Below are 10,000 nucleotides of genomic sequence, written 5' to 3' on the forward strand. Positions count from 1 at the left end.
ATACCAAACCAGAGCTTGTGCATGGGGACATGCACGTGTAGTTAGAAATAAGTTCTTTCGCCTCATCAAGAGTCACAATTTAAAAGTTTTCGCGTCTTTCAAGTCGGTTTATATCCAGGTTTCGTTTTGACATCATTTATATGAATTAATAAAATGAGACTAATAAAACGAATGGTTTTTATACAACAAAATAGTAAAACAGAACTTTACGAGAAGGTTTATTTGGTTAACCGTTCAATTGAGTGGCTCCAAAATGACGGCTACAGCCAATGGCATCACCGTACTTGCCATTGGAGACAGTAGATTAACTATACCCTGCTATTTTAATTGAACATTTTCGCTAGTCATCATGAATCTTTCTATTTACTGCGCTTTCCTGTTCGCCCGCGCCAAGAGCGGAGACAGTAGATCAACTATTAACTACCCTGCTATTTCAATGGAACGGTTAACCAAATAAACCTTCTCGTAAAGTTCTGTTTTACTTTTTCTTGACCCAAATCAATGTTGAATAGTTTATTGTAATTCCTAAAAAGAGGAAACAGTCATAAATGAAATGTTCCGAAGCAATTTGGAGCCCATTTTTTTTTTTTTTACAAAAATGGTTAATCGTGGCGGTTAATCGCTGCGGATAACCAGTGAGTCCGATTAAGCGGAGAACACATCTCGCTTTATGCACGTCCTGGCACTAGAAAGAAAAGAAAGAAAAACATGCCAATATGGTCGTGCTTAGTTAGCAGCAACACTTCCTTCACGTCCACAGATAAACTCTGCGAAGTAGCGAGGACATGGCTAAATATCAACCTGCTCGGTAGATGGAATTTGTGCGTTGAAACTGACAACCTTTCATCGATCTTGCATCATGTCAGTTTCACGAGAATCAGCTACCCCTCCACGAACATAGAGGAGCTTATCCTTACCAGTGCAAAAACTAGGAGCGTCCCCTTCGAACACAATGTCCTCCGCATAGTGAGATTTACGGGCGGGCAAGTGAACAGTTTGTCCCTCCAGAAGCAATAAGAGGTCGTGCCAAGGGATTATTTTCTCCGACCAGCGGAAGTCACTGAGAAAGATTACTTCACAATCTTGAGCTCCTACCCAGGCAAAACGTGTTGTTGCGGGTTTGCTGAAGGTATGAAAAATTGAATTTAGTGGATTAAGGATGAATGTCCTCCCACAATTTGCAGGCCCGTTAAGCAAGATGTTGCGATATTTTCCACGACCTTTGGCATGAAGATTTCTGACGGCTTCTGTGAAATCAACCTCTGGGATAGAATTTCTTTGAAGGATATCTTTGGCAATGGTAAGCCACTTTTGTTACAAGTGGAGACACATTCTTCTAGTAGAAATTCCTGAAGTATTTCCAGTCGTGTCTTCTGGTTTCTCTCTAATTTAGCTAGAGCCTCTTCCATTTCCCATCCATTCTACAAGGACATTCTATCCTTTTTTTCCGAAATTAAATCTCCGTACAAGTATGAACAGGGGCAGGAAACAATCCTTTTTAACAATAAAGCTATTCTAATGGGAGGGAAACCCTTCTTTCTTCGGGAATGGTTTTCCAAAGGAATTATTTGTATTAAAGACTTACTTAACGAAAATGGACAACTTCTTTCCTTTCAAGAGTTTCAAAGCAAATTTGACTTTGGGACTAATTTTGTAAATTTTTATCAAGTAATTAATGCTATTCCGAGAGCATTGGTAACTAAGGCATGTAATCAAGACAAACCTCTTAAAGAAAATTATTTAGGAAATCATAATACTAGGATTCAATTAGCTGAAAATATTGCCATCGATTTACAGGAAACAAAGGCAAAGGATTTCTACTGGCTACTAAATAAAAGCGTAAATTATTCATTTCCTACCGGCCGGAAAAAATGGAGTAATACTGTGAATTTAAATTCCAGCGAATGGCAACATATCTTCAATTTGGCAAATCAGATTTGGAGAGAAAATAAATTAAAAGAATTCCATTACAAATTCTTACATAGAATTATAGTCACCAAGAAAGAATTATGTCGCTTCGGTATCAAACAAGATAGTGATTGTTTATATTGTGGAAATGAAGACTCCATCGAACATACCTTTATTAACTGCCAATTTTCAAAAGCTTTCCACCGAAGAGTTATACTATGGTTCAATAATGTTAATTATACTAATCAACACCCGTCTGTTAAAGAAACTTTATTTGGCCTTTTTCCCATTTCTTCAATTGCAAACAAAACTCTGTTAAGAAAACTCAATTACACCATGTTGTATATACGCTATTACATATACACCAGCAAACTCCACAATAGATCAATTACTCTCTCTGATTTTGCCAATAAATTAAACACAAAATATAACGTTGAAAATATAGATTAAAATTAATCTAACAGTTAAATATCATAAAGAAGATGCTCCTTCAAGGGCATCGTTCTAGTCTAATCAGTTAGTTTCATTTATTTAGTGTTTTAAGGGTAGATATCTCTTTTCCCTTGCGTAGGTGGTATAAATAATGATATTGGAACATTTAAATAAATCTGAATTGGACTGTTATGTTCTTTGGTCTTGTAAGTAGTTTGTAAGTGTACTTAACAGACACGCCATGTTGTAAATAATGTTTGTGTCTTGAAGTAAAGCATTAAAAAAAACAAATAAAAACAAAAACAAAAACAAAATAAAACCAAAAAAAAAAATTTCCCATCCGAACCGCAGAGCCTCTTGTTCTGCTTTGCAGCCGTGGTTGGCGATAAACTGGGCCAAATTAGTTTTGTCTTCTTTCTTCTGTTGATTAGTAAGGGATAGCAATTTTCTAGCGTACTCTTAATTTCTTTTTGCACTGCCACTTGGGAAACTTCATAAATTGATATCCGGCGCTGCCGTCTTCGTTTTCTCTTTTTCCCGCGTTTGTCATTTCGTCCCATTTCTGCGATGCGTGCTTGGCTAGCCTCTTGTGTTTGTGGCGCATTTAGATCAAGGTAACATTCTGATTCCAGGTACTCTTTGCCATCTTTTGTCGTATAATTCCAAGTCGAGAAGAAGTTACCGTGACTGCCAGAGAAATTTAATTTCAGGCCATGCTTTTTGTCCGCATAATTCCGCACCGTCAGTCATCTCCGATTTCGATCAAGTTTAACGGCTCTGTGATAGTGAATTTCACCATTCTGATGACGTTCCTGACTATGCACACCCATTGTAAAACTTTAGTTTTGCTCGTGGGATCAGCATTTTGGAAAGAATCAAGCATATACCACAGCAAATGACTCACGCGATGCAATAATTTAAACGTTCGCCTTTCTGTAAGTAATCTGATAAACACTCCTCACTCTTCTACCATTCAAACGCGGCCGGCGTTCTGCACTTTTCATTTCAACAGAAGATGACTTCTGCTAAATAATTAAACTGTCAGGTAACAAATAACTACGCCGGGTAACAAATAATTACGCCATTTAGCATAACAGTCCGTATGAACGGTTACACACACGTTGTAACGACCCAAAATACGAATTCTTAGTTCTAAACTCAACGCTGCCGTCGGTTATTTATGCGTACGCCTCAGGAAACAAGGGAGTTCAAAAGGTCACATTCTCTAAGATTACGATTGGAGGATTTCGATCCATTTTGTTGGTTTCTTTTTCTGCAGTGTGCGTTACTAGTATGCGCAAGATGGTACAACTCCTTTCCTCTCTAAGCCTCTGTTACAGCAAGTTGTGTGACATTCTTTAAATTCTTTTCTCAGACAATCCCGGACAAAAAAGTTGGGACAGCAAGAAAGTTCTCCCCTCCCCCCACTTACAATTTTGATAATCGGGTGATTTTTCCCCTTTTTGTTGGAAAAAACGCGATATTTTCCAACATTGATTAGGGGGGATGGGGATACGTGATCTAGCTCAAGTATCCCAACTACTTTTGGCCGGGATTGTAGCTAGTCACAATTAGGACATGTGCATGACCCTGGTGGTCACGCCCTTTTAAATTGTTGTATATAATGGAACTATTTACAGCGAGCTGAGCCAAAAAACTTTAAAAACATTTCTCAGTGACCTATTAATTGGAGCGCTGAGCGAATACTCGTGACGGGCCATTCAGACGTACTTAAGGAGTTGTTCAGCAGTGTTTCTCTCATTGGAAAAATCATCCCAATGATCGAATATTTTGGCCTGAAGGGAGCGGTATTTTGCTCATTCAATCCTTTTTAGCCTTTTTTTGGAGCCAAACGAATTCGTAGTGCCGTCAGCCGAGCCTCTTGATGGAGAGGGTCGAGCAGGAGGTAGAATGGCAATGTGCCATTCTGCGATGTCATTGTTTGTTCGTACAGTCATCTGGAAAACGCGCCAGCAAGAGGGTGGCCAAGCGTTGCTGTTGATCCAGGTTTCTGCGATGTACTCGGTAAACTGCTTCAGCTGGTCTGTTGCTGCTTGAACTCGCAACTGCTCCAACATTGGCCGGATTTAACCTTCGGGCAAGAACGGCAGGGCCATGTGTTTACGCACATACAAGTATGTGCCTTTGTCATGATTGTATTCGTGCTGGAGTCCAAGTTTTTGAATCTGAAAGAAAAAACCAGCAAATTATTACTTTTTTTTTAGATTCTCACATTTTCTACTGCTATCTGGGTTTAGGTCGCCTTCTCCTGTTTCTAACGAGTGGTGCTTGACTTGATTGGTTCATATAAAATGCTAGCTTGTCCTCGCCGGGAGCCAGTTAGCAGGCTAGTAATGCTCAAGCGGAATTGATGATCTACGCCTGTATTGTCATAACCGCGGGTAACTAAGTTTGACTTTCATTTCTTCAACGTGTACATACGAACTTCAATTTTTGTTCTGAATCATACGATTTATGTTTTAAGTTTTGAATCCTCCGATTAAGTTAGGGATTAATCGAAAACAGTTGATCAATATTTTCCACCTACCTTCCTCCAAAGAGCCTTGAGTCCGATGGAATACACACCCTTTGATGATAGCGTTAGGAAGAAGCTGCCGAAGAACACTCCAGAGAGCCTTTTCAAAGTCGATGGTTATCTGGCGGACCCCTCCGGGTCAACAGGGAGCATAAGCAGACCTGACAGACAAAAATGAGAAGAGGGGGAAAATTTACTTTACGCATTCTCAGAAAGTTTACAATTTTCGTTGAATTTGTCGAAATATTGAATTTTCGTTTTTTTTTCCTTTTAGCGGTAAATGATTTAGAATTGAACTGAATCAATCGATAGTTTTAGAGATTATGTGATACACTCTGAATATTGTTATTTTTCAACCGATTTTAGGCTAAAAATATTAGATCGTGTTGAAGGAATTTTGTTACAGCCGTCGCACAGAAGGGTTTCTTGGCGCTTGTTAACAAAGTTTTTGCACTCAATGCACAGAGTTACCATTTTTCTTGCAGTTCAAATGAACGAATGACGAATTAGTCCCGGGATTAGTTTTTTGGGTGGCTTTTATAGGTAGACCCTTGCTCGGTAAGGATCGAAATGCCTGCTATTTGATTGGTTGATTCTAGTGTTGTTTACTTCTTTTGCTAAAAATAATTTACTCATTGCTGAGAAACACAAAAAGAAAAAAAAATCACACTTCCCTTTCGTGGGACACTATATTGTTCAGAAAGTCACAAGTCCAAATAATACGTGAACAATAGAGAAGTTGACGATAAAACAGAAAAAAATCACACTAACCTTACACAAGTCACTTTTACTGTTAACAAAGTCGACATTATAAACTATTAGAGATGTTTCGCATGACTCCACTGTAGTGGGAAACATCTACTAAATATGCAAATTTGATTCTGGTGTGAAATTCAGAATAAAAGAACTAGCAACAGTTATTCAGCACAAGCAAGTTTCGGTGACAGAGTCGTAATTTATTTTCATTCTTTCTTTAAAGAGTACAATCTATTTCCATATTTCAATTAAAACATCGTATTCAACGCAAAATCAATCCGTGTCATCATCGGAATCATATTTTTCCGGTAGATTTTGTAATTTGTACAGCATTTGCATTGCTTTTCCGCACATCTTTGCGTGTGCCTTACTTGCCTGTTTTGCAAGATTTTTACGATGCGCTGATTTTTTTCTTTTCATCTTTTTCCCTTTTTTGTCCTCTCCTTTCCCTTCCACGCTGGAATCCGGCGGATCGAGACTGACCACTTCTTCGTCGGCAACCTCTGGTCCTTCGTCGCTAGTATCAGTGGAATTGAGATTTGCGGCATGGGAAAACTTGCGTAACTTCCTTGCTTCGGGGTGATCACACTTTTTCGAATAACTGTTTTGCTTTGCTTTATGGCCTCTGACATTCTTTGTGTCTGACTTGTTGATGTGGAGGCAGTGGCTTGGTGATGCGTTTGAAGAGATCTCTGAACATTCTGACGCACTATTCTTTGGATACGCTTAAGAACGGCTTTCGAACTTGTCTGTAGGTAATACTCTACATTGCTATAATTATTGTAAACTTATTTGTCAATTTTTAGATAAGTATTTAGTATTTAGTAATAAGTATTCAGTGTAGGTGAATCGAGTTCAATGTAGGCGAATCGACTCAGATTGTGTAGGCGAAACGACTTCGGTCGTGTATGCAAAACGACTTCGATGTAGGCCAAACGACCGGTTACCGTTTTAATTGTTGTACGACTTGTGACTTCCTCACTTGCTTTAATATTTACTTTGTTAACGGCACAGTTTAGGATAATTGAGTAAACGGTAGTTTATGCAACTACACGCTCAATCAATAAATATATACAGACTCGGTGACTTTGACTACGCAGGGGTTACGTGAAAAAAAGGTTCAATACATAGTTTTCAAAGTTTTTCAAACACGATCGGCGATCGATCAGTCAACGGACTTTGTTTGACTTTGCTGCTACGCGAGTACAACAAGTGAATAATGAACAACACTTCTACACGCGCAATCAAACAAATATATTAAGACTCGTGGCTCTTTAACTACGACAACGTTAAATAATGAAATGTTTTAAGGGTAGTTCATACTCTACAGGGTAAAAAGGCATGGATGGATTGCAAAGTTTTTTAAGCACGGTCGGCCATCGATCGATCAACGGACTTTGTTTGACTTTGTTATTATGCGAGTGCAAAAGGTGAATAATGAACAACACTTCTACACACGTAATCAAACAAATTTATTTAGACTCAAGAACTATTCAAGAGCGTTTCCCTGTAAGAACCGACCCCTCAAATTTTCGTGGAAAATGGATTGCCTTCATTTTTCTCTAGACAAGGCAAGCAACGTATGCAATGAACGAAAATTCAACTTTTTGTGTAGAAATGACAAATCTCGTCCGTTAACTGAAATGCGCTTTTAATTTTCTCAGCGAGCTTTTTGACATTACCTGATTAGATTTATTGAATTTTAATGTCTGGAGATTTCGATGAGACTTATTTTACACCAAAATATCGGGAAATCTTTCAAGCCTTGCTTTGCTTTTGACTTCTACTACTTATCGTCACCGACCGTTCCGTCACGCATCACGCATTCTTGGTTGAAGTAGGCGTTGATTTAAAATCTCGTAATCCCATAGAAACGAGCAGCCCTCCTGTATTTCCAGGCTTTCAAAACACGGTATGTACTTGCTTCAATGCAAACGAATCAAGCAGGATGGCTTTTTACAGCACATGTTTTTTATCACTTTTAAGCCATGGTTACCCATAAGGGATTTTCTGCAAGGGTGTTTGGCTACCAGTGACCATTATATCGCATTGTGTTGGTTTCTGTGTGCGCGCACCTTCACATTTCATTCAAGATGAGCCAAGCCGATGAGACGAGTTTGATTACAAAATCAAAGATCAAATGATGCAAAAATGCCTTTGGAAGCCAGGTTTCTTAAGATGAAAAGTTAAGCAAGGGCTTGAGAGACTTGCTCTGCCGGGAGGTCGTACTGCACAGTTTAACGAAAGAAGTTGTTGTTCACAATGGAGACCGTGCAACCATGGAAGGTGAACGACTGTGGAAAATTGTTGTTTGACTGCTGATAAACTTGGGATGTCACGGCAGCAGAAGAGCCGGATGGTAAATTCTCGTTCTGCATTTGAATCTGAACATCGGAGCGATTCCGGATAGCTAGCGGTTGGAGTGATGATTGCACTCCAGATACGAATCCGCTCAAAATATCCGACATGTTTTCGTCCTGGGGAAAGATGCTCTAGCGTTGTAAGATTCAATGGAGCTGTCTGACTTGTGGCCTGTAATTGCCTTAATGTGTCTTGCTTCTACATTACGATCAGATAAAACCGTCACTGCTGTGGCTCTCACACAGTGGTTTGTAAGATGCTGAGTAATACTAGTTGCCGTACTCATCGTTTTCATCATATTGGTGAGTGTCGATTCTCCTAGTGGTGAATTACAATACAGCGAATTCTAATCAACACCATGAAGTTTCCAAAATTAAAAACAGAGAATTTAATGTTAACATTCACACTTGAAATTAAGATTGAACAAACTTAGGAAGTTAAAAGTGACAAACTTAATTTGAATTTCTTCATATTTCCGAAATTGATGTGACTAATAGAAAGGGAAAATTATCCCATGAATAGAAAGTAACAAACTGAAACTCCATTACTGAAAAATAGTTCAGCTGGCTAGCTTGCGTGGAAACTAATATACGGAAGCGAAAGTCAAAAGGACAAGATAACGAATTATTTGTCTACTAAATGAAAGTTAGTGAAACGACGTTGCACACGTACAGATGTACAAAGAGTCGGCAATGTACAAAGTAGAAAACTAACTGAAGATTCCTAGTTGTTGACTGAAAAGAGGCTACTGTTGGTTTTTCTATAATTTTACAAAATGACTGGGTAACGGCGAATTTTCTCATAACAATTTCCCTGAACAAATTAAGTTTTTCGTCTTCCACTTTTTCCTTCTTTTCTTTGTAAGAGTGCAAAAAGGAAAGCATCTCTGCAGCTGAAGAGTGACTCTTTCTTTTCCTCTCTCTGCCCTTTGGTGTCTTTGCTCGCTTTGTGGTGCTTCCAATCTCATCATCTTGTACATCACCGTCTTCGTCTGATTCGGAATTGGGTACGTTTAATGATGAAGTCAGCGTCCCGCTTGCGACGTCGTAAGTATACGCTGGGTTCACCTTTGGGCTGTCTCCAATAGCTTCCTCCGAGTCTTCATAAAACGTCCACGACTTTTTGGCTCGGCCCTTCAGGTTATTGTTTTCTTCAATCTCTTTAAACTTTGCTTCCAGTTTCAGCCATTTCCTCAAGCACTGATCGCCGCTCACTTTCACCGTTGAGGTTTCGTTAAAACGGTCAGCAATTTTTTGTAAAACATCTTTCTTTGTTGTTTTCCCCTTCTTGAAAAGGTGTAATTTTCGATTAGCAAGCGAACGGTCCTGCATTCCCATTTCTGTAACCCAGGCATGGAAGTAGAGGATTGGTCATTTACGGGATCTATGAATTCGACAATTTGTTTGAGTGAGGACAAGAAAAGCTCAGATAAAAAACAAGACTTCCGTAATCGCTTGAATAGGCTGTGCGAGGAAGTGTGCGTGTTTTCATTACTGCTCCGTTCATTCATATTTGAAGTAGCATTTCTGAGCTACTTACCAGTGGCTGTACTTGTATTTGCCATTCTACAACAGGCATGCTGCAAAAATAACTCAATATCATCTCAAATGTAGACGCAAAGCTCTGACACACGGACACCGTGACTTTTAAACCACAACACGGCAGGGACCTTTTATAAACCAAAACGGCAGCGAAAACGTCGCGAAACAATGGGTTTAATTAGTTGTACAATAGCTATGCACGCGTTATAAATCTTCGTACATTTTTTAGCCAGCCTATGCAAAACAAACAAGTACACTACGGGGGAGTTATTTTTATCGGAATTGAACGCTTTCTTGACGAATTTAGCTGCAGCTAGTATTTATCGACAGACAAGTGGCAAGTAAAATATTAATACATTCTCGAATACGCGTCACCTTTGATCTTTGTCTGGGATGTCCAACTCGCGCTGATCGCGGCCAAGGGCCCGTTTCTCGAAAGCCCCGGAAATTTTTCGGGCCCGTAAAG

General features: G+C 39.2%; 1 protein-coding gene and 1 pseudogene across 1 annotated transcript in view; one reads left to right on the plus strand and one right to left on the minus strand.

Annotated features, from left to right (window-relative positions):
• The window catches only part of LOC145483534 (uncharacterized), a 45,878-nt gene that overhangs the window by 15,760 nt on the left and 20,118 nt on the right, over window positions 1-10,000 (plus strand). The gene's annotated exons all lie outside the window — the stretch shown is intronic.
• Window positions 8,687-10,000, minus strand: part of LOC145485369 (uncharacterized) — a 1,585-nt pseudogene continuing 271 nt past the window's right edge.

Source organism: Orbicella franksi, chromosome 4, assembly GCF_964199315.1.
Source record: "Orbicella franksi chromosome 4, jaOrbFran1.1, whole genome shotgun sequence".
Taxonomy (NCBI): domain Eukaryota; kingdom Metazoa; phylum Cnidaria; class Anthozoa; order Scleractinia; family Merulinidae; genus Orbicella; species Orbicella franksi.